The following is a 24224-nucleotide window of genomic DNA, read 5'->3' as shown; positions in this document are numbered from 1 at the left end:
GAATACCACTTTTATGAATTTTGGGAAGAGCATATAATCTGGCACAATTCGCAACAGATGGGATAAGCGAATGTTTTAAGTTGCTTGAAATGATTTGCGAAGATTTGATCGCAGTTTTTATTTCGGATAAGTCCGAAGGTGAAGGATCTTTAGGGATCGGATTATATGGTCCTTCGTTTAAGAGTTTAGTGACACCATCGATGTAAGTGTTCTTATCCATGACGACTATCTGGCCACCTTTGTCGGCCTTTGAAATGATAATATCCGGGTTAGAATGAATTTCGCGCATTGTAGCTCTTTCTCTCGCAGTTAGATTTGGTTTCAAAGGTTTATTATTGAAATTCACATTATGAGCGATAAGATGCCTAATCATTTCTTTCTGTGAATCTGAAACTTTACTGAATTGAAAGCTTTTTCGATAGGAGCCAAAATCTTTGGAATCGAGGGTTTACAGGTTTGTGAGAAGTTAAAATTATATTTTAGAATTCTCTCTTGTTCTTCTGAAAGACTAACATTAGAAATATTAACTATTGGCTTGATATTTACAATGGGAAGATTTTTTGAACTACTTGAACTGGAAGACTGTAAAAGAAGTTTTTCGAATTTAACTGCAAGGGTGTTTTTATGACGGTTAACTGCAGTCTCCGTTCTAGACCAAGACTTTTGTTCAAGGGCAGTGAATTTTGGATAGGATTTAGCGAGTTCCAGATGAAGCTTATAGAGTTCATGTTCAATTTTGGACAATTGTTGACGTGTATCCCTTATCACGGACCGAAGTAAGGCAAGCTTGCAATTTAACAGAATTCTTGAAACGCGACTCGAAGGTTTTTGATTATATTTGATTTGAATAAAATTGGGGATCAATTTTTTACATTTACATTTAAGTAAAAAGTCAAGATGATTCAAGAATTTTTGCCGTTTCAGGCGTAATTTAGTGAAACGATTAACGGATGAAGGCATGATAAACAATGCAGAAAATCAAACTAAATTAACTGAGCAATAATAAAGTACACACAAAACAGCAGAAAAATCCCTCACTGAAATAAATAGAAAACAAAACGTTTGTAAGCAAAATGCATGAAATCAGACAAGCAAAGCACAATATCCAAATGTACAAAACATAAACATAACTTGAAAATTGCAAAAATGTACTCACCGAAACTCCTACAATCACAAAATGGCGGCCACACCACGTGTAAAAAAGAAAGCAAAATGTAAGCCTGTTTGGGGCTTCTATAATTAAGACACAATAACACGCCGAATAAATACTAATTCAGAAGTCAAACAACAAAAATCAGCGTTATACCTACAAAATTTTCACAGGACTAGTTTCGATGGTTTTACCGAACCATCATCTTCAGCTGCAAAACCGCAAATGAACAAGATATGAAATAATGATTAGATAAGATAAGAAACCCTGGACAAGAATAAGCAAGTGGCGCCATCTGTTGGCGAAACCAGAAGTAAAACATAATTTCTCTAAAAGCCGAAGGCAAATTTGGATTGGAATTAGGATCGTTAACTAGAACAGAAAGATTGTTTTGAATGTGAAATGCCTCTAGAAAATCCAGTTCTCCAATGGAAGATGTTTTTTGAATAATTTTGGCAGCAGAAAAATTGAAAGTGTGATTTTCGGACCAACAATGTTGAGCAACAGAAGACTTCTGTGTTTCCTTTTTTCTAACATATGCCTCATGTTCTTTGACGCGAAATTTTAAGGCTCTCTTAGTTTGGCCAATGTAAATAAAACCACACTGGCAAGGAATCCTATAAATACCCCAGGAATTCATATCCGGAATGGGGTCCTTGAGTATAGAAGTTGGAATTTTATTGATGGGAGAATAAACAACCCGAAAGTTAAATTTCTGCAAAATATGTGCAACTTTATAGCTAATTGATGGAAAGAAGGGAATGACAACAGAATTTTTATAATCTCCTAAAATAAGAGTGTGGCTTTTAGTGTGTTGAGATGAGAATTTTTTAACTGCTTGATTAATAATGTTGGGTGAAAAGCCCCTGTCAATAGCTATTGCTTTTAAATAATTTAGTTCTTCATCAAGGGCTAGTTTGGAGGAGCAAACTTGAAGAGCACGGAAAACATAGGAATAAAATGAAGCTAACTTTTGTTTAGTCGGATGACATGATTTAAAGTGTGGTGGAAGGCAAACCGATGAAGGTTTACGGTAAACTGTAGTACTGAAGTTGGATGTGTTACGGGTGACCAGAATGTCGAGAAACGGAAGAGTAAAAGTATCGTCTACGTAGCGGAACCATGCCGGGAAGTTTAAAGATTCAAACAATTTTGATTCATAATAATGCATGTAGATATCAGCCAGGATGGGACTGAGGGGACTTCCCATGGCTAATCCCTCAGTTTGCTTGTAATATTTATTTTGGAAAACAAAATGTGTTTGTTTCAAACAGAGTTGTGTGAGAGAAATTAGCTCATCAATTTCGATGCAAGAGAAATGAAATTCGCGAAGTCTGCTTTCTAGACATCTTAATGCACCCTCCACTGGGACATTGGTGAATAATGATTTTACATCAAAAGAAACCATGAGTAAATTACTAGGAGAAATGCTTTTAACCTTTTTTACAAACTCCATTGAATTTTTTATGGTGTAAATGTTATTGTCTAATAGAGTGGAAAATCTAGAAACTAAATATTTAGCTAAAGGATACGAGGCAGTACCTAAATTTGATACAATAGGGCGGAAAGGAATACCACTTTTATGAATTTTGGGAAGAGCATATAATCTGGCACAATTCGCAACAGATGGGATAAGCGAATGTTTTAAGTTGCTTGAAATGATTTGCGAAGATTTGATCGCAGTTTTTATTTTGGATAAGTCCGAAGGTGAAGGATCTTTAGGGATCGGATTATATGGTCCTTCGTTTAAGAGTTTAGTGACACCATCGATGTAAGTGTTCTTATCCATGACGACTATCTGGCCACCTTTGTCGGCCTTTGAAATGATAATATCCGGGTTAGAATGAATTTCGCGCATTGTAGCTCTTTCTCTCGCAGTTAGATTTGGTTTCAAAGGTTTATTATTGAAATTCACATTATGAGCGATAAGATGCCTAATCATTTCTTTCTGTGAATCTGAAACTTTACTGAATTGAAAGCTTTTTCGATAGGAGCCAAAATCTTTGGAATCGAGGGTTTACAGGTTTGTGAGAAGTTAAAATTATATTTTAGAATTCTCTCTTGTTCTTCTGAAAGACTAACATTAGAAATATTAACTATTGGCTTGATGTTTACAATGGGAAGATTTTTTGAACTACTTGAACTGGAAGACTGTAAAAGAAGTTTTTCGAATTTAACTGCAAGGGTGTTTTTATGACGGTTAACTGCATTCTCCGTTCTAGACCAAGACTTTTGTTCAAGGGCAGTGAATTTTGGATAGGATTTAGCGAGTTCCAGATGAAGCTTATAGAGTTCATGTTCAATTTTGGACAATTGTTGACGTGTATCCCTTATCACGGACCGAAGTAAGGCAAGCTTGCAATTTAACAGAATTCTTGAAACGCGACTCGAAGGTTTTTGATTAGATTTGATTTGAATAAAATTGGGGATCAATTTTTTACATTTACATTTAAGTAAAAAGTCAAGATGATTCAAGAATGTTTGCCGTTTCAGGCGTAATTTAGTGAAACGATTAACGGATGAAGGCATGATAAACAATGCAGAAAATCAAACTAAATTAACTGAGCAATAATAAAGTACACACAAAACCGCATAAAAATCCCTCACTGAAATGAATAGAAAACAAAACGTTTGTAAGCAAAATGCATGAAATCAGACAAGCAAAGCACAATATCCAAATGTACAAAACATAAACATAACTTGAAAATTGCAAAAATGTACTCACCGAAACTCCTACAATCACAAAATTGCGGCCACACCACGTGTAAAAAAGAAAGCAAAATGTAAGCCTGTTTGGGGCTTCTATAATTAAGACACAATAACACGCCGAATAAATACTAATTCAGAAGTCAAACAACAAAAATCAGCGTTATACCTACAAAATTTTCACAGGACTAGTTTCGATGGTTTTACCGAACCATCATCTTCAGCTGCAAAACCGCAAATGAACAAGATAGGAAATAATGATTAGATAAGATAAGAAACCCTGGACAAGAATAAGCAAGTGGCGCCATCTGTTGGCGAATCCAGAACTAAAACATAATTTCTCTAAAAGCCGAAGGCAAATTTGGATTGGAATTAGGATCGTTAACTAGAACAGAAAAATTTTTTTGAATGTGAAATGCCTCTAGAAAATCCAGTTCTCCAATGGAAGATGTTTTTTGAATAATTTTGGCAGCAGAAAAATTGAAAGTGTGATTTTCGGACCAACAATGTTGAGCAACAGAAGACTTCTGTGTTTCCTTTTTTCTAACATATGCCTCATGTTCTTTGACGCGAAATTTTAAGGCTCTCTTAGTTTGGCCAATGTAAATAAAACCACACTGGCAAGGAATCCTATAAATACCCCAGGAATTCATATCCGGAATGGGGTCCTTGAGTATAGAAGTTGGAATTTTATTGATGGGAGAATAAACAACCCGAAAGTTAAATTTCTGCAAAATATGTGCAACTTTATAGCTAATTGATGGAAAGAAGGGAATGACAACAGAATTTTTATAATCTCCTAAAATAAGAGTGTGGCTTTTAGTGTGTTGAGATGAGAATTTTTTAACTGCTTGATTAATAATGTTGGGTGAAAAGCCCCTGTCAATAGCTATTGCTTTTAAATAATTTAGTTCTTCATCAAGGGCTAGTTTGGAGGAGCAAACTTGAAGAGCACGGAAAACATAGGAATAAAATGAAGCTAACTTTTGTTTAGTCGGATGACATGATTTAAAGTGTGGTGGAAGGCAAACCGATGAAGGTTTACGGTAAACTGTAGTACTGAAGTTGGATGTGTTACGGGTGACCAGAATGTCGAGAAACGGAAGAGTAAAAGTATCGTCTACGTAGCGGAACCATGCCGGGAAGTTTAAAGATTCAAACAATTTTGATTCATAATAATGCATGTAGATATCAGCCAGGATGGGACTGAGGGGACTTCCCATGGCTAATCCCTCAGTTTGCTTGTAATATTTATTTTGGAAAACAAAATGTGTTTGTTTCAAACAGAGTTGTGTGAGAGAAATTAGCTCATCAATTTCGATGCAAGAGAAATGAAATTCGCGAAGTCTGCTTTCTAGACATCTTAATGCACCCTCCACTGGGACATTGGTGAATAATGATTTTACATCAAAAGAAACCATGAGTAAATTACTAGGAGAAATGCTTTTAACCTTTTTTACAAACTCCATTGAATTTTTTATGGTGTAAATGTTATTGTCTAATAGAGTGGAAAATCTAGAAACTAAATATTTAGCTAAAGGATACGAGGCAGTACCTAAATTTGATACAATAGGGCGGAAAGGAATACCACTTTTATGAATTTTGGGAAGAGCATATAATCTGGCACAATTCGCAACAGATGGGATAAGCGAATGTTTTAAGTTGCTTGAAATGATTTGCGAAGATTTGATCGCAGTTTTTATTTTGGATAAGTCCGAAGGTGAAGGATCTTTAGGGATCGGATTATATGGTCCTTCGTTTAAGAGTATAGTGACACCATCGATGTTAAGTGTTCTTATCCATGACGACTATCTGGCCACCTTTGTCGGCCTTTGAAATGATAATATCCGGGTTAGAATGAATTTCGCGCATTGTAGCTCTTTCTCTCGCAGTTAGATTTGGTTTCAAAGGTTTATTATTGAATTTCACATTATGAGCGATAAGATGCCTAATCATTTCTTTCTGTGAATCTGAAACTTTACTGAATTGAAAGCTTTTTCGATAGGAGCCAAAATCTTTGGAATCGAGGGTTTACAGGTTTGTGAGAAGTTAAAATTATATTTTAGAATTCTCTCTTGTTCTTCTGAAAGACTAACATTAGAAATATTAACTATTGGCTTGATGTTTACAATGGGAAGATTTTTTGAACTACTTGAACTGGAAGACTGTAAAAGAAGTTTTTCGAATTTAACTGCAAGGGTGTTTTTATGACGGTTAACTGCATTCTCCGTTCTAGACCAAGACTTTTGTTCAAGGGCAGTGAATTTTGGATATGATTTAGCGAGTTCCAGGTGAAGCTTATAGAGTTCATGTTCAATTTTGGACAATTGTTGACGTGTATCCCTTATCACGGACCGAAGTAAGGCAAGCTTGCAATTTAACAGAATTCTTAAAACGCGACTCGAAGGTTTTTGATTAGATTTGATTTGAATAAAATTGGGGATCAATTTTTTACATTTACATTTAAGTAAAATTCAAGATGATTCAAGAATTTTTGCCGTTTCAGGCGTAATTTAGTGAAACGATTAACGGATGAAGGCATGATAAACAATGCAGAAAATCAAACTAAATTAACTGAGCAATAATAAAGTACACACAAAACAGCAGAAAAATCCCTCACTGAAATAAATAGAAAACAAAACGTTTGTAAGCAAAATGCATGAAATCAGACAAGCAAAGCACAATATCCAAATGTACAAAACATAAACATAACTTGAAAATTGCAAAAATGTACTCACCGAAACTCCTACAATCACAAAATGGCGGCCACACCACGTGTAAAAAAGAAAGCAAAATGTAAGCCTGTTTGGGGCTTCTATAATTAAGACACAATAACACGCCGAATAAATACTAATTCAGAAGTCAAACAACAAAAATCAGCGTTATACCTACAAAATTTTCACAGGACTAGTTTCGATGGTTTTACCGAACCATCATCTTCAGCTGCAAAACCGCAAATGAACAAGATAGGAAATAATGATTAGATAAGATAAGAAACCCTGGACAAGAATAAGCAAGTGGCGCCATCTGTTGGCGAAACCAGAACTAAAACATAATTTCTCTAAAAGCCGAAGGCAAATTTGGATTGGAATTAGGATCGTTAACTAGAACAGAAAAATTTTTTTGAATGTGAAATGCCTCTAGAAAATCCAGTTCTCCAATGGAAGATGTTTTTTGAATAATTTTGGCAGCAGAAAAATTGAAAGTGTGATTTTCGGACCAACAATGTTGAGCAACAGAAGACTTCTGTGTTTCCTTTTTTCTAACATATGCCTCATGTTCTTTGACGCGAAATTTTAAGGCTCTCTTAGTTTGGCCAATGTAAATAAAACCACACTTGCAAGGAATCCTATAAATACCCCAGGAATTCATATCCGGAATGGGGTCCTTGAGTATAGAAGTTGGAATTTTATTGATGGGAGAATAAACAACCCGAAAGTTAAATTTCTGCAAAATATGTGCAACTTTATAGCTAATTGATGGAAAGAAGGGAATGACAACAGAATTTTTATAATCTCCTAAAATAAGAGTGTGGCTTTTAGTGTGTTGAGATGAGAATTTTTTAACTGCTTGATTAATAATGTTGGGTGAAAAGCCCCTGTCAATAGCTATTGCTTTTAAATAATTTAGTTCTTCATCAAGGGCTAGTTTGGAGGAGCAAACTTGAAGAGCACGGAAAACATAGGAATAAAATGAAGCTAACTTTTGTTTAGTCGGATGACATGATTTAAAGTGTGGTGGAAGGCAAACCGATGAAGGTTTACGGTAAACTGTAGTACTGAAGTTGGATGTGTTACGGGTGACCAGAATGTCGAGAAACGGAAGAGTAAAAGTATCGTCTACGTAGCGGAACCATGCCGGGAAGTTTAAAGTTTCAAACAATTTTGATTCATAATAATGCATGTAGATATCAGCCAGGATGGGACTGAGGGGACTTCCCATGGCTAATCCCTCAGTTTGCTTGTAATATTTATTTTGGAAAACAAAATGTGTTTGTTTCAAACAGAGTTGAGTGAGAGAAATTAGCTCATCAATTTCGATGCAAGAGAAATGAAATTCGCGAAGTCTGCTTTCTAGACATCTTAATGCACCCTCCACTGGGACATTGGTGAATAATGATTTTACATCAAAAGAAACCATGAGTAAATTACTAGGAGAAATGCTTTTAACCTTTTTTACAAACTCCATTGAATTTTTTATGGTGTAAATGTTATTGTCTAATAGAGTGGAAAATCTAGAAACTAAATATTTAGCTAAAGGATACGAGGCAGTACCTAAATTTGATACAATAGGGCGGAAAGGAATACCACTTTTATGAATTTTGGGAAGAGCATATAATCTGGCACAATTCGCAACAGATGGGATAAGCGAATGTTTTAAGTTGCTTGAAATGATTTGCGAAGATTTGATCGCAGTTTTTATTTTGGATAAGTCCGAAGGTGAAGGATCTTTAGGGATCGGATTATATGGTCCTTCGTTTAAGAGTTTAGTGACACCATCGATGTAAGTGTTCTTATCCATGACGACTATCTGGCCACCTTTGTCGGCCTTTGAAATGATAATATCCGGGTTAGAATGAATTTCGCGCATTGTAGCTCTTTCTCTCGCAGTTAGATTTGGTTTCAAAGGTTTATTATTGAATTTCACATTATGAGCGATAAGATGCCTAATCATTTCTTTCTGTGAATCTGAAACTTTACTGAATTGAAAGCTTTTTCGATAGGAGCCAAAATCTTTGGAATCGAGGGTTTACAGGTTTGTGAGAAGTTAAAATTATATTTTAGAATTCTCTCTTGTTCTTCTGAAAGACTAACATTAGAAATATTAACTATTGGCTTGATGTTTACAATGGGAAGATTTTTTGAACTACTTGAACTGGAAGACTGTAAAAGAAGTTTTTCGAATTTAACTGCAAGGGTGTTTTTATGACGGTTAACTGCATTCTCCGTTCTAGACCAAGACTTTTGTTCAAGGGCAGTGAATTTTGGATATGATTTAGCGAGTTCCAGATGAAGCTTATAGAGTTCATGTTCAATTTTGGACAATTGTTGACGTGTATCCCTTATCACGGACCGAAGTAAGGCAAGCTTGCAATTTAACAGAATTCTTAAAACGCGACTCGAAGGTTTTTGATTAGATTTGATTTGAATAAAATTGGGGATCAATTTTTTACATTTACATTTAAGTAAAATTCAAGATGATTCAAGAATTTTTGCCGTTTCAGGCGTAATTTAGTGAAACGATTAACGGATGAAGGCATGATAAACAATGCAGAAAATCAAACTAAATTAACTGAGCAATAATAAAGTACACACAAAACAGCAGAAAAATCCCTCACTGAAATAAATAGAAAACAAAACGTTTGTAAGCAAAATGCATGAAATCACACAAGCAAAGCACAATATCCAAATGTACAAAACATAAACATAACTTGAAAATTGCAAAAATGTACTCACCGAAACTCCTACAATCACAAAATGGCGGCCACACCACGTGTAAAAAAGAAAGCAAAATGTAAGCCTGTTTGGGGCTTCTATAATTAAGACACAATAACACGCCGAATAAATACTAATTCAGAAGTCAAACAACAAAAATCAGCGTTATACCTACAAAATTTTCACAGGACTAGTTTCGATGGTTTTACCGAACCATCATCTTCAGCTGCAAAACCGCAAATGAACAAGATAGGAAATAATGATTAGATAAGATAAGAAACCCTGGACAAGAATAAGCAAGTGGCGCCATCTGTTGGCGAAACCAGAACTAAAACATAATTTCTCTAAAAGCCGAAGGCAAATTTGGATTGGAATTAGGATCGTTAACTAGAACAGAAAAATTTTTTTGAATGTGAAATGCCTCTAGAAAATCCAGTTCTCCAATGGAAGATGTTTTTTGAATAATTTTGGCAGCAGAAAAATTGAAAGTGTGATTTTCGGACCAACAATGTTGAGCAACAGAAGACTTCTGTGTTTCCTTTTTTCTAACATATGCCTCATGTTCTTTGACGCGAAATTTTAAGGCTCTCTTAGTTTGGCCAATGTAAATAAAACCACACTGGCAAGGAATCCTATAAATACCCCAGGAATTCATATCCGGAATGGGGTCCTTGAGTATAGAAGTTGGAATTTTATTGATGGGAGAATAAACAACCCGAAAGTTAAATTTCTGCAAAATATGTGCAACTTTATAGCTAATTGATGGAAAGAAGGGAATGACAACAGAATTTTTATAATCTCCTAAAATAAGAGTGTGGCTTTTAGTGTGTTGAGATGAGAATTTTTTAACTGCTTGATTAATAATGTTGGGTGAAAAGCCCCTGTCAATAGCTATTGCTTTTAAATAATTTAGTTCTTCATCAAGGGCTAAATTGGAGGAGCAAACTTGAAGAGCACGGAAAACATAGGAATAAAATGAAGCTAACTTTTGTTTAGTCGGATGACATGATTTAAAGTGTGGTGGAAGGCAAACCGATGAAGGTTTACGGTAAACTGTAGTACTGAAGTTGGATGTGTTACGGGTGACCAGAATGTCGAGAAACGGAAGAGTAAAAGTATCGTCTACGTAGCGGAACCATGCCGGGAAGTTTAAAGATTCAAACAATTTTGATTCATAATAATGCATGTAGATATCAGCCAGGATGGGACTGAGGGGACTTCCCATGGCTAATCCCTCAGTTTGCTTGTAATATTTATTTTGGAAAACAAAATGTGTTTGTTTCAAACAGAGTTGTGTGAGAGAAATTAGCTCATCAATTTCGATGCAAGAGAAATGAAATTCGCGAAGTCTGCTTTCTAGACATCTTAATGCACCCTCCACTGGGACATTGGTGAATAATGATTTTACATCAAAAGAAACCATGAGTAAATTACTAGGAGAAATGCTTTTAACCTTTTTTACAAACTCCATTGAATTTTTTATGGTGTAAATGTTATTGTCTAATAGAGTGGAAAATCTAGAAACTAAATATTTAGCTAAAGGATACGAGGCAGTACCTAAATTTGATACAATAGGGCGGAAAGGAATACCACTTTTATGAATTTTGGGAAGAGCATATAATCTGGCACAATTCGCAACAGATGGGATAAGCGAAAGTTTTAAGTTGCTTGAAATGATTTGCGAAGATTTGATCGCAGTTTTTATTTTGGATAAGTCCGAAGGTGAAGGATCTTTAGGGATCGGATTATATGGTCCTTCGTTTAAGAGTTTAGTGACACCATCGATGTTAAGTGTTCTTATCCATGACGACTATCTGGCCACCTTTGTCGGCCTTTGAAATGATAATATCCGGGTTAGAATGAATTTCGCGCATTGTAGCTCTTTCTCTCGCAGTTAGATTTGGTTTCAAAGGTTTATTATTGAATTTCACATTATGAGCGATAAGATGCCTAATCATTTCTTTCTGTGAATCTGAAACTTTACTGAATTGAAAGCTTTTTCGATAGGAGCCAAAATCTTTGGAATCGAGGGTTTACAGGTTTGTGAGAAGTTAAAATTATATTTTAGAATTCTCTCTTGTTCTTCTGAAAGACTAACATTAGAAATATTAACTATTGGCTTGATGTTTACAATGGGAAGATTTTTTGAACTACTTGAACTGGAAGACTGTAAAAGAAGTTTTTCGAATTTAACTGCAAGGGTGTTTTTATGACGGTTAACTGCATTCTCCGTTCTAGACCAAGACTTTTGTTCAAGGGCAGTGAATTTTGGATATGATTTAGCGAGTTCCAGGTGAAGCTTATAGAGTTCATGTTCAATTTTGGACAATTGTTGACGTGTATCCCTTATCACGGACCGAAGTAAGGCAAGCTTGCAATTTAACAGAATTCTTAAAACGCGACTCGAAGGTTTTTGATTAGATTTGATTTGAATAAAATTGGGGATCAATTTTTTACATTTACATTTAAGTAAAATTCAAGATGATTCAAGAATTTTTGCCGTTTCAGGCGTAATTTAGTGAAACGATTAACGGATGAAGGCATGATAAACAATGCAGAAAATCAAACTAAATTAACTGAGCAATAATAAAGTACACACAAAACAGCAGAAAAATCCCTCACTGAAATAAATAGAAAACAAAACGTTTGTAAGCAAAATGCATGAAATCAGACAAGCAAAGCACAATATCCAAATGTACAAAACATAAACATAACTTGAAAATTGCAAAAATGTACTCACCGAAACTCCTACAATCACAAAATGGCGGCCACACCACGTGTAAAAAAGAAAGCAAAATGTAAGCCTGTTTGGGGCGTCTATAATTAAGACACAATAACACGCCGAATAAATACTAATTCAGAAGTCAAACAACAAAAATCAGCGTTATACCTACAAAATTTTCACAGGACTAGTTTCGATGGTTTTACCGAACCATCATCTTCAGCTGCAAAACCGCAAATGAACAAGATAGGAAATAATGATTAGATAAGATAAGAAACCCTGGACAAGAATAAGCAAGTGGCGCCATCTGTTGGCGAAACCAGAACTAAAACATAATTTCTCTAAAAGCCGAAGGCAAATTTGGATTGGAATTAGGATCGTTAACTAGAACAGAAAAATTTTTTTGAATGTGAAATGCCTCTAGAAAATCCAGTTCTCCAATGGAAGATGTTTTTTGAATAATTTTGGCAGCAGAAAAATTGAAAGTGTGATTTTCGGACCAACAATGTTGAGCAACAGAAGACTTCTGTGTTTCCTTTTTTCTAACATATGCCTCATGTTCTTTGACGCGAAATTTTAAGGCTCTCTTAGTTTGGCCAATGTAAATAAAACCACACTTGCAAGGAATCCTATAAATACCCCAGGAATTCATATCCGGAATGGGGTCCTTGAGTATAGAAGTTGGAATTTTATTGATGGGAGAATAAACAACCCGAAAGTTAAATTTCTGCAAAATATGTGCAACTTTATAGCTAATTGATGGAAAGAAGGGAATGACAACAGAATTTTTATAATCTCCTAAAATAAGAGTGTGGCTTTTAGTGTGTTCAGATGAGAATTTTTTAACTGCTTGATTAATAATGTTGGGTGAAAAGCCCCTGTCAATAGCTATTGCTTTTAAATAATTTAGTTCTTCATCAAGGGCTAGTTTGGAGGAGCAAACTTGAAGAGCACGGAAAACATACGAATAAAATGAAGCTAACTTTTGTTTAGTCGGATGACATGATTTAAAGTGTGGTGGAAGGCAAACCGATGAAGGTTTACGGTAAACTGTAGTACTGAAGTTGGATGTGTTACGGGTGACCAGAATGTCGAGAAACGGAAGAGTAAAAGTATCGTCTACGTAGCGGAACCATGCCGGGAAGTTTAAAGATTCAAACAATTTTGATTCATAATAATGCATGTAGATATCAGCCAGGATGGGACTGAGGGGACTTCCCATGGCTAATCCCTCAGTTTGCTTGTAATATTTATTTTGGAAAACAAAATGTGTTTGTTTCAAACAGAGTTGTGTGAGAGAAATTAGCTCATCAATTTCGATGCAAGAGAAATGAAATTCGCGAAGTCTGCTTTCTAGACATCTTAATGCACCCTCCACTGGGACATTGGTGAATAATGATTTTACATCAAAAGAAACCATGAGTAAATTACTAGGAGAAATGCTTTTAACCTTTTTTACAAACTCCATTGAATTTTTTATGGTGTAAATGTTATTGTCTAATAGAGTGGAAAATCTAGGAACTAAATATTTAGCTAAAGGATACGAGGCAGTACCTAAATTTGATACAATAGGGCGGAAAGGAATACCACTTTTATGAATTTTGGGAAGAGCATATAATCTGGCACAATTCGCAACAGATGGGATAAGCGAATGTTTTAAGTTGCTTGAAATGATTTGCGAAGATTTGATCGCAGTTTTTATTTTGGATAAGTCCGAAGGTGAAGGATCTTTAGGGATCGGATTATATGGTCCTTCGTTTAAGAGTTTAGTGACACCATCGATGTAAGTGTTCTTATCCATGACGACTATCTGGCCACCTTTGTCGGCCTTTGAAATGATAATATCCGGGTTAGAATGAATTTCGCGCATTGTAGCTCTTTCTCTCGCAGTTAGATTTGGTTTCAAAGGTTTATTATTGAATTTCACATTATGAGCGATAAGATGCCTAATCATTTCTTTCTGTGAATCTGAAACTTTACTGAATTGAAAGCTTTTTCGATAGGAGCCAAAATCTTTGGAATCGAGGGTTTACAGGTTTGTGAGAAGTTAAAATTATATTTTAGAATTCTCTCTTGTTTTCTGAAAGACTAACATTAGAAATATTAACTATTGGCTTGATGTTTACAATGGGAAGATTTTTTGAACTACTTGAACTGGAAGACTGTAAAAGAAGTTTTTCGAATTTAACTGCAAGGGTGTTTTTATGACGGTTAACTGCATTCTCCGTTCTAGACCAAGACTTTTGTTCAAGGGCAGTGAATTTTGGATATGATTTAGCGAGTTCCAGATGAAGCTTATAGAGTTCATGTTCAATTTTGGACAATTGTTGACGTGTATCCCTTATCACGGACCGAAGTAAGACAAGCTTGCAATTTAACAGAATTCTTAAAACGCGACTCGAAGGTTTTTGATTAGATTTGATTTGAATAAAATTGGGGATCAATTTTTTACATTTACATTTAAGTAAAATTCAAGATGATTCAAGAATTTTTGCCGTTTCAGGCGTAATTTAGTGAAACGATTAACGGATGAAGGCATGATAAACAATGCAGAAAATCAAACTAAATTAACTGAGCAATAATAAAGTACACACAAAACAGCAGAAAAATCCCTCACTGAAATAAATAGAAAACAAAACGTTTGTAAGCAAAATGCATGAAATCACACAAGCAAAGCACAATATCCAAATGTACAAAACATAAACATAACTTGAAAATTGCAAAAATGTACTCACCGAAACTCCTACAATCACAAAATGGCGGCCACACCACGTGTAAAAAAGAAAGCAAAATGTAAGCCTGTTTGGGGCTTCTATAATTAAGACACAATAACACGCCGAATAAATACTAATTCAGAAGTCAAACAACAAAAATCAGCGTTATACCTACAAAATTTTCACAGGACTAGTTTCGATGGTTTTACCGAACCATCATCTTCAGCTGCAAAACCGCAAATGAACAAGATAGGAAATAATGATTAGATAAGATAAGAAACCCTGGACAAGAATAAGCAAGTGGCGCCATCTGTTGGCGAAACCAGAACTAAAACATAATTTCTCTAAAAGCCGAAGGCAAATTTGGATTGGAATTAGGATCGTTAACTAGAACAGAAAAATTTTTTTGAATGTGAAATGCCTCTAGAAAATCCAGTTCTCCAATGGAAGATGTTTTTTGAATAATTTTGGCAGCAGAAAAATTGAAAGTGTGATTTTCGGACCAACAATGTTGAGCAACAGAAGACTTCTGTGTTTCCTTTTTTCTAACATATGCCTCATGTTCTTTGACGCGAAATTTTAAGGCTCTCTTAGTTTGGCCAATGTAAATAAAACCACACTGGCAAGGAATCCTATAAATACCCCAGGAATTCATATCCGGAATGGGGTCCTTGAGTATAGAAGTTGGAATTTTATTGATGGGAGAATAAACAACCCGAAAGTTAAATTTCTGCAAAATATGTGCAACTTTATAGCTAATTGATGGAAAGAAGGGAATGACAACAGAATTTTTATAATCTCCTAAAATAAGAGTGTGGCTTTTAGTGTGTTGAGATGAGAATTTTTTAACTGCTTGATTAATAATGTTGGGTGAAAAGCCCCTGTCAATAGCTATTGCTTTTAAATAATTTAGTTCTTCATCAAGGGCTAAATTGGAGGAGCAAACTTGAAGAGCACGGAAAACATAGGAATAAAATGAAGCTAACTTTTGTTTAGTCGGATGACATGATTTAAAGTGTGGTGGAAGGCAAACCGATGAAGGTTTACGGTAAACTGTAGTACTGAAGTTGGATGTGTTACGGGTGACCAGAATGTCGAGAAACGGAAGAGTAAAAGTATCGTCTACGTAGCGGAACCATGCCGGGAAGTTTAAAGATTCAAACAATTTTGATTCATAATAATGCATGTAGATATCAGCCAGGATGGGACTGAGGGGACTTCCCATGGCTAATCCCTCAGTTTGCTTGTAATATTTATTTTGGAAAACAAAATGTGTTTGTTTCAAACAGAGTTGAGTGAGCGAAATTAGCTCATCAATTTCGATGCAAGAGAAATGAAATTCGCGAAGTCTGCTTTCTAGACATCTTAATGCACCCTCCACAGGGACATTGGTGAATAATGATTTTACATCAAAAGAAACCATGAGTAAATTACTAGGAGAAATATTTTTAACCTTTTTTACAAACTCCATTGAATTTTTTATGGTGTAAATGTTATTGTCTAATAGAGTGGAAAATCTAGAAACTAAATATTTAGCTAAAGGATACGAGGCAGTACCTAAATTTGATACAATAGGGCGGAAAGGAATACCACTTTTATGAATTTTGGGAAGAGCATATAATCTGGCACAATTCGCAACAGATGGGATAAGCGAAAGTTTTAAGTTGCTTGAAATGATTTGCGAAGATTTGATCGCAGTTTTTATTTTGGATAAGTCCGAAGGTGAAGGATCTTTAGGGATCGGATTATATGGTCCTTCGTTTAAGAGTTTAGTGACACCATCGATGTTAAGTGTTCTTATCCATGACGACTATCTGGCCACCTTTGTCGGCCTTTGAAATGATAATATCCGGGTTAGAATGAATTTCGCGCATTGTAGCTCTTTCTCTCGCAGTTAGATTTGGTTTCAAAGGTTTATTATTGAATTTCACATTATGAGCGATAAGATGCCTAATCATTTCTTTCTGTGAATCTGAAACATTACTGAATTGAAAGCTTTTTCGATAGGAGCCAAAATCTTTGGAATCGAGGGTTTACAGGTTTGTGAGAAGTTAAAATTATATTTTAGAATTCTCTCTTGTTCTTCTGAAAGACTAACATTAGAAATATTAACTATTGGCTTGATGTTTACAATGGGAAGATTTTTTGAACTACTTGAACTGGAAGACTGTAAAAGAAGTTTTTCGAATTTAACTGCAAGGGTGTTTTTATGACGGTTAACTGCATTCTCCGTTCTAGACCAAGACTTTTGTTCAAGGGCAGTGAATTTTGGATAGGATTTAGCGAGTTCCAGGTGAAGCTTATAGAGTTCATGTTCAATTTTGGACAATTGTTGACGTGTATCCCTTATCACGGACCGAAGTAAGGCAAGCTTGCAATTTAACAGAATTCTTAAAACGCGACTCGAAGGTTTTTGATTAGATTTGATTTGAATAAAATTGGGGATCAATTTTTTACATTTACATTTAAGTAAAATTCAAGATGATTCAAGAATTTTTGCCGTTTCAGGCGTAATTTAGTGAAACGATTAACGGATGAAGGCATGATAAACAATGCAGAAAATCAAACTAAATTAACTGAGCAATAATAAAGTACACACAAAACAGCAGAAAAATCCCTCACTGAAATAAATAGAAAACAAAACGTTTGTAAGCAAAATGCATGAAATCACACAAGCAAAGCACAATATCCAAATGTACAAAACATAAACATAACTTGAAAATTGCAAAAATGTACTCACCGAAACTCCTACAATCACAAAATGGCGGCCACACCACGTGTAAAAAAGAAAGCAAAATGTAAGCCTGTTTGGGGCTTCTATAATTAAAACACAATAACACGCCGAATAAATACTAATTCAGAAGTCAAACAACAAAAATCAGCGTTATACCTACAAAATTTTCACAGGAATAGTTTCGATGGTTTTACCGAACCATCATCTTCAGCTGCAAAACCGCAAATGAACAAGATAGGAAATAATGATTAGATAAGATAAGAAACCCTGGACAAGAATAAGCAAGTGGCGCCATCTGTTGGCGAAACCAGAACTAAAACATAATTTCTCTAAAAGCCGAAGGCAAATTTGGATTGGAATTAGGATCGTTAACTAGAACAGAAAGATTGTTTTGAATGTGAAATGCCTCTAGAAAATCCAGTTCTCCAATGGAAGATGTTTTTTGAATAATTTTGGCAGCAGAAAAATTGAAAATGTGATTTTCGGACCAACAATGTTGAGCAACAGGAGACTTCTGTGTTTCCTTTTTTCTAACATATGCCTCATTATCTTTGACGCGAAATTTTAAGGCTCTCTTAGTTTGGCCAATGTAAATTAAACCACACTGGCAAGGAATCCTATAAATACCCCAGGAATTCATATCCGGAATGGGGTCCTTGATTATAGAAGTTGGAATTTATTGATGGGAGAATAAACAACCCGAAAGTTAAATTTCTGCAAAATATGTGCAACTTTATAGCTAATTGATGGAAAGAAGGGAATGACAACAAAATTTTTATAATCTCCTAAAATAAGAGTGTGGCTTTTAGTGTGTTCAGATGAGAATTTTTTAACTGCTTGATTAATAATGTTGCGTGAAAAGCCCCTGTCAATAGCTATTGCTTTTAAATAATTTAGTTCTTCATCAAGGGCTAGTTTGGAGGAGCAAACTTGAAGAGCACGGAAAACATAGGAATAAAATGAAGCTAACTTTTGTTTAGTCGGATGACATGATTTAAAGTGTGGTGGAAGGCAAACCGATGAAGGTTTACGGTAAACTGTAGTACTGAAGTTGGATGTGTTACGGGTGACCAGAATGTCGAGAAACGGAAGAGAATTGCAAGTCTCTAGTTCAAAAGTGAACTGAATAGCAGGATCAATAGAATTCATTGTTGAAAGAACTTTATTTAAATCATCTTTATTACCTTCAAACAGGGTAAAAGTATCGTCTACGTAGCGGAACCATGCCGGGAAGTTTAAAGTTTCAAACAATTTTGATTCATAATAATGCATGTAGATATCAGCCAGGATGGGACTGAGGGGACTTCCCATGGCTAATCCCTCAGTTTGCTTGTAATATTTATTTTGGAAAACAAAATGTGTTTGTTTCAAACAGAGTTGTGTGAGAGAAATTAGCTCATCAATTTCGATGCAAGAGAAATGAAATTCGCGAAGTCTGCTTTCTAGACATCTTAATGCACCCTCCACTGGGACATTGGTGAATAATGATTTTACATCAAAAGAAACCATGAGTAAATTACTAGGAGAAATGTTTTTAACCTTTTTTACAAACTCCATTGAATTTTTTATGGTGTAAATGTTATTGTCTAATAGAGTGAAAAATCTAGAAACTAAATATTTAGCTAAAGGATACGAGGCAGTACCTAAATTTGATACAATAGGGCGGAAAGGAATACCACTTTTATGAATTTTGGGAAGAGCATATAATCTGGCACAATTCGCAACAGATGGGATAAGCGAATGTTTTAAGTTGCTTGAAATGATTTGCGAAGATTTGATCGCAGTTTTTATTTTGGATAAGTCCGAAGGTGAAGGATCTTTAGGGATCGGATTATATGGTCCTTCGTTTAAGAGTTTAGTGACACCATCGATGTAAGTGTTCTTATCCATGACGACTATCTGGCCACCTTTGTCGGCCTTTGAAATGATAATATCCGGGTTAGAATGAATTTCGCGCATTGTAGCTCTTTCTCTCGCAGTTAGATTTGGTTTCAAAGGTTTATTATTGAATTTCACATTATGAGCGATAAGATGCCTAATCATTTCTTTCTGTGAATCTGAAACTTTACTGAATTGAAAGCTTTTTCGATAGGAGCCAAAATCTTTGGAATCGAGGGTTTACAGGTTTGTGAGAAGTTAAAATTATATTTTAGAATTCTCTCTTGTTCTTCTGAAAGACTAACATTAGAAATATCAACTATTGGCTTGATATTTACAATGGGAAGATTTTTTGAACTACTTGAACTGGAAGACTGTAAAAGAAGTTTTTCGAATTTAACTGCAAGGGTGTTTTTATGACGGTTAACTGCATTCTCCGTTCTAGACCAAGACTTTTGTTCAAGGGCAGTGAATTTTGGATATGATTTAGCGAGTTCCAGATGAAGCTTATAGAGTTCATGTTCAATTTTGGACAATTGTTGACGTGTATCCCTTATCACGGACCGAAGTAAGGCAAGCTTGCAATTTAACAGAATTCTTAAAACGCGACTCGAAGGTTTTTGATTAGATTTGATTTGAATAAAATTGGGGATCAATTTTTTACATTTACATTTAAGTAAAATGTCAAGATGATTCAAGAATTTTTGCCGTTTCAGGCGTAATTTAGTGAAACGATTAACGGATGAAGGCATGATAAACAATGCAGAAAATCAAACTAAATTAACTGAGCAATAATAAAGTACACACAAAACAGCAGAAAAATCCCTCACTGAAATAAATAGAAAACAAAACGTTTGTATGCAAAATGCATGAAATCAGACAAGCAAAGCACAATATCCAAATGTACAAAACATAAACATAACTTGAAAATTGCAAAAATGTACTCACCGAAACTCCTACAATCACAAAATGGCGGCCACACCACGTGTAAAAAAGAAAGCAAAATGTAAGCCTGTTTGGGGCTTCTATAATTAAGACACAATAACACGCCGAATAAATACTAATTCAGAAGTCAAACAACAAAAATCAGCGTTATACCTACAAAATTTTCACAGGACTAGTTTCGATGGTTTTACCGAACCATCATCTTCAGCTGCAAAACCGCAAATGAACAAGATAGGAAATAATGATTAGATAAGATAAGAAACCCTGGACAAGAATAAGCAAGTGGCGCCATCTGTTGGCGAAACCAGAACTAAAACATAATTTCTCTAAAAGCCGAAGGCAAATTTGGATTGGAATTAGGATCGTTAACTAGAACAGAAAGATTTTTTTGAATGTGAAATGCCTCTACAAAATCCAGTTCTCCAATGGAAGATGTTTTTTGAATAATTTTGGCAGCAGAAAAATTGAAAGTGTGATTTTCGGACCAACAATTTTGAGCAACAGAAGACTTCTGTGTTTCCTTTTTTCTAACATATGCCTCATGTTCTTTGACGCGAAATTTTAAGGCTCTCTTAGTTTGGCCAATGTAAATTAAACCACACTGGCAAGGAATCCTATAAATACCCCAGGAATTCATATCAGGAATGGGGTCCTTGAGTATAGAAGTTGGAATTTTATTGATGGGAGAATAAACAACCCGAAAGTTAAATTTCTGCAAAATATGTGCAACTTTATAGCTAATTGATGGAAAGAAGGGAATGACAACAGAATTTTTATAATCTCCTAAAATAAGAGTGTGGCTTTTAGTGTGTTGAGATGAGAATTTTTTAACTGCTTGATTAATAATGTTGGGTGAAAAGCCCCTGTCAATAGCTATTGCTTTTAAATAATTTAGTTCTTCATCAAGGGCTAGTTTGGAGGAGCAAACTTGAAGAGCACGGAAAACATACGAATAAAATGAAGCTAACTTTTGTTTAGTCGGATGACATGATTTAAAGTGTGGTGGAAGGCAAACCGATGAAGGTTTACGGTAAACTGTAGTACTGAAGTTGGATGTGTTACGGGTGACCAGAATGTCGAGAAACGGAAGAGTAAAAGTATCGTCTACGTAGCGGAACCATGCCGGGAAGTTTAAAGTTTCAAACAATTTTGATTCATAATAATGCATATAGATATCAGCCAGGATGTGACTGAGGGGACTTCCCATGGCTAATCCCTCAGTTTGCTTGTAATATTTATTTTGGAAAACAAAATGTGTTTGTTTCAAACAGAGTTGAGTGAGCGAAATTAGCTCATCAATTTCGATGCAAGAGAAATGAAATTCGCGAAGTCTGGTTTCTAGACATCTTAATGCACCCTCCACTGGGACATTGGTGAATAATGAATTTACATCAAAAGAAACCATGAGTAAATTACTAGGAGAAATGTTTTTAACCTTTTTTACAAACTCCATTGAATTTTTTATGGTGTAAATGTTATTGTCTAATAGAGTGAAAAATCTAGAAACTAAATATTTAGCTAAAGGATACGAGGCAGTACCTAAATTTGATACAATAGGGCGGAAAGGAATACCACTTTTATGAATTTTGGGAAGAGCATATAATCTGGCACAATTCGCAACAGATGGGATAAGCGAATGTTTTAAGTTGCTTGAAATGATTTGCGAAGATTTGATCGCAGTTTTTATTTTGGATAAGTCCGAAGGTGAAGGATCTTTAGGGATCGGATTATATGGTCCTTCGTTTAAGAGTTTAGTGACACCATCGATGTAAGTGTTCTTATCCATGACGACTATCTGGCCACCTTTGTCGGCCTTTGAAATGATAATATCCGGGTTAGAATGAATTTCGCGCATTGTAGCTCTTTCTCTCGCAGTTAGATTTGGTTTCAAAGGTTTATTATTGAATTTCACATTATGAGCGATAAGATGCCTAATCATTTCTTTCTGTGAATCTGAAACTTTACTGAATTGAAAGCTTTTTCGATAGGAGCCAAAATCTTTGGAATCGAGGGTTTACAGGTTTGTGAGAAGTTAAAATTATATTTTAGAATTCTCTCTTGTTCTTCTGAAAGACTAACATTAGAAATATCAACTATTGGCTTGATATTTACAATGGGAAGATTTTTTGAACTACTTGAACTGGAAGACTGTAAAAGAAGTTTTTCGAATTTAACTGCAAGGGTGTTTTTATGACGGTTAACTGCATTCTCCGTTCTAGACCAAGACTTTTGTTCAAGGGCAGTGAATTTTGGATATGATTTAGCGAGTTCCAGATGAAGCTTATAGAGTTCATGTTCAATTTTGGACAATTGTTGACGTGTATCCCTTATCACGGACCGAAGTAAGGCAAGCTTGCAATTTAACAGAATTCTTAAAACGCGACTCGAAGGTTTTTGATTAGATTTGATTTGAATAAAATTGGGGATCAATTTTTTACATTTACATTTAAGTAAAAAGTCAAGATGATTCAAGAATTTTTGCCGTTTCAGGCGTAATTTAGTGAAACGATTAACGGATGAAGGCATGATAAACAATGCAGAAAATCAAACTAAATTAACTGAGCAATAATAAAGTACACACAAAACAGCAGAAAAATCCCTCACTGAAATAAATAGAAAACAAAACGTTTGTAAGCAAAATGCATGAAATCAGACAAGCAAAGCACAATATCCAAATGTACAAAACATAAACATAACTTGAAAATTGCAAAAATGTACTCACCGAAACTCCTACAATCACAAAATGGCGGCCACACCACGTGTAAAAAAGAAAGCAAAATGTAAGCCTGTTTGGGGCTTCTATAATTAAGCCACAATAACACGCCGAATAAATACTAATTCAGAAGTCAAACAACAAAAATCAGCGTTATACCTACAAAATTTTCACAGGACTAGTTTCGATGGTTTTACCGAACCATCATCTTCAGCTGCAAAACCGCAAATGAACAAGATAGGAAATAATGATTAGATAAGATAAGAAACCCTGGACAAGAATAAGCAAGTGGCGCCATCTGTTGGCGAAACCAGAACTAAAACATAATTTCTCTAAAAGCCGAAGGCAAATTTGGATTGGAATTAGGATCGTTAACTAGAACAGAAAGATTGTTTTGAATGTGAAATGCCTCTAGAAAATCCAGTTCTCCAATGGAAGATGTTTTTTGAATAATTTTGGCAGCAGAAAAATTGAAAATGTGATTTTCGGACCAACAATGTTGAGCAACAGGAGACTTCTGTGTTTCCTTTTTTCTAACATATGCCTCATTATCTTTGACGCGAAATTTTAAGGCTCTCTTAGTTTGGCGAATGTAAATTAAACCACACTGGCAAGGAATCCTATAAATACCCCAGGAATTCATATCCGGAATGGGGTCCTTGATTATAGAAGTTGGAATTTATTGATGGGAGAATAAACAACCCGAAAGTTAAATTTCTGCAAAATATGTGCAACTTTATAGCTAATTGATGGAAAGAAGGGAATGACAACAAAATTTTTATAATCTCCTAAAATAAGAGTGTGGCTTTTAGTGTGTTCAGATGAGAATTTTTTAACTGCTTGATTAATAATGTTGCGTGAAAAGCCCCTGTCAATAGCTATTGCTTTTAAATAATTTAGTTCTTCATCAAGGGCTAGTTTGGAGGAGCAAACTTGAAGAGCACGGAAAACATAGGAATAAAATGAAGCTAACTTTTGTTTAGTCGGATGACATGATTTAAAGTGTGGTGGAAGGCAAACCGATGAAGGTTTACGGTAAACTGTAGTACTGAAGTTGGATGTGTTACGGGTGACCAGAATGTCGAGAAACGGAAAAGAATTGCAAGTCTCAAGTTCAAAAGTGAACTGAATAGCAGGATCAATAGAATTCATTGTTGAAAGAACTTTATTTAAATCATCTTTATTACCTTCAAACAGGGTAAAAGTATCGTCTACGTAGCGGAACCA

Source organism: Stegodyphus dumicola, chromosome 9 (assembly GCF_044657685.1).
Source record: "Stegodyphus dumicola isolate Sdum_Otavi_A_Nest chromosome 9, ASM4465768v1".
NCBI classification, from domain to species: Eukaryota; Metazoa; Arthropoda; class Arachnida; order Araneae; family Eresidae; genus Stegodyphus; species Stegodyphus dumicola.
The sequence above is the reverse complement of the archived record's forward strand: the minus strand, read 5'-3'. Positions refer to the sequence as shown.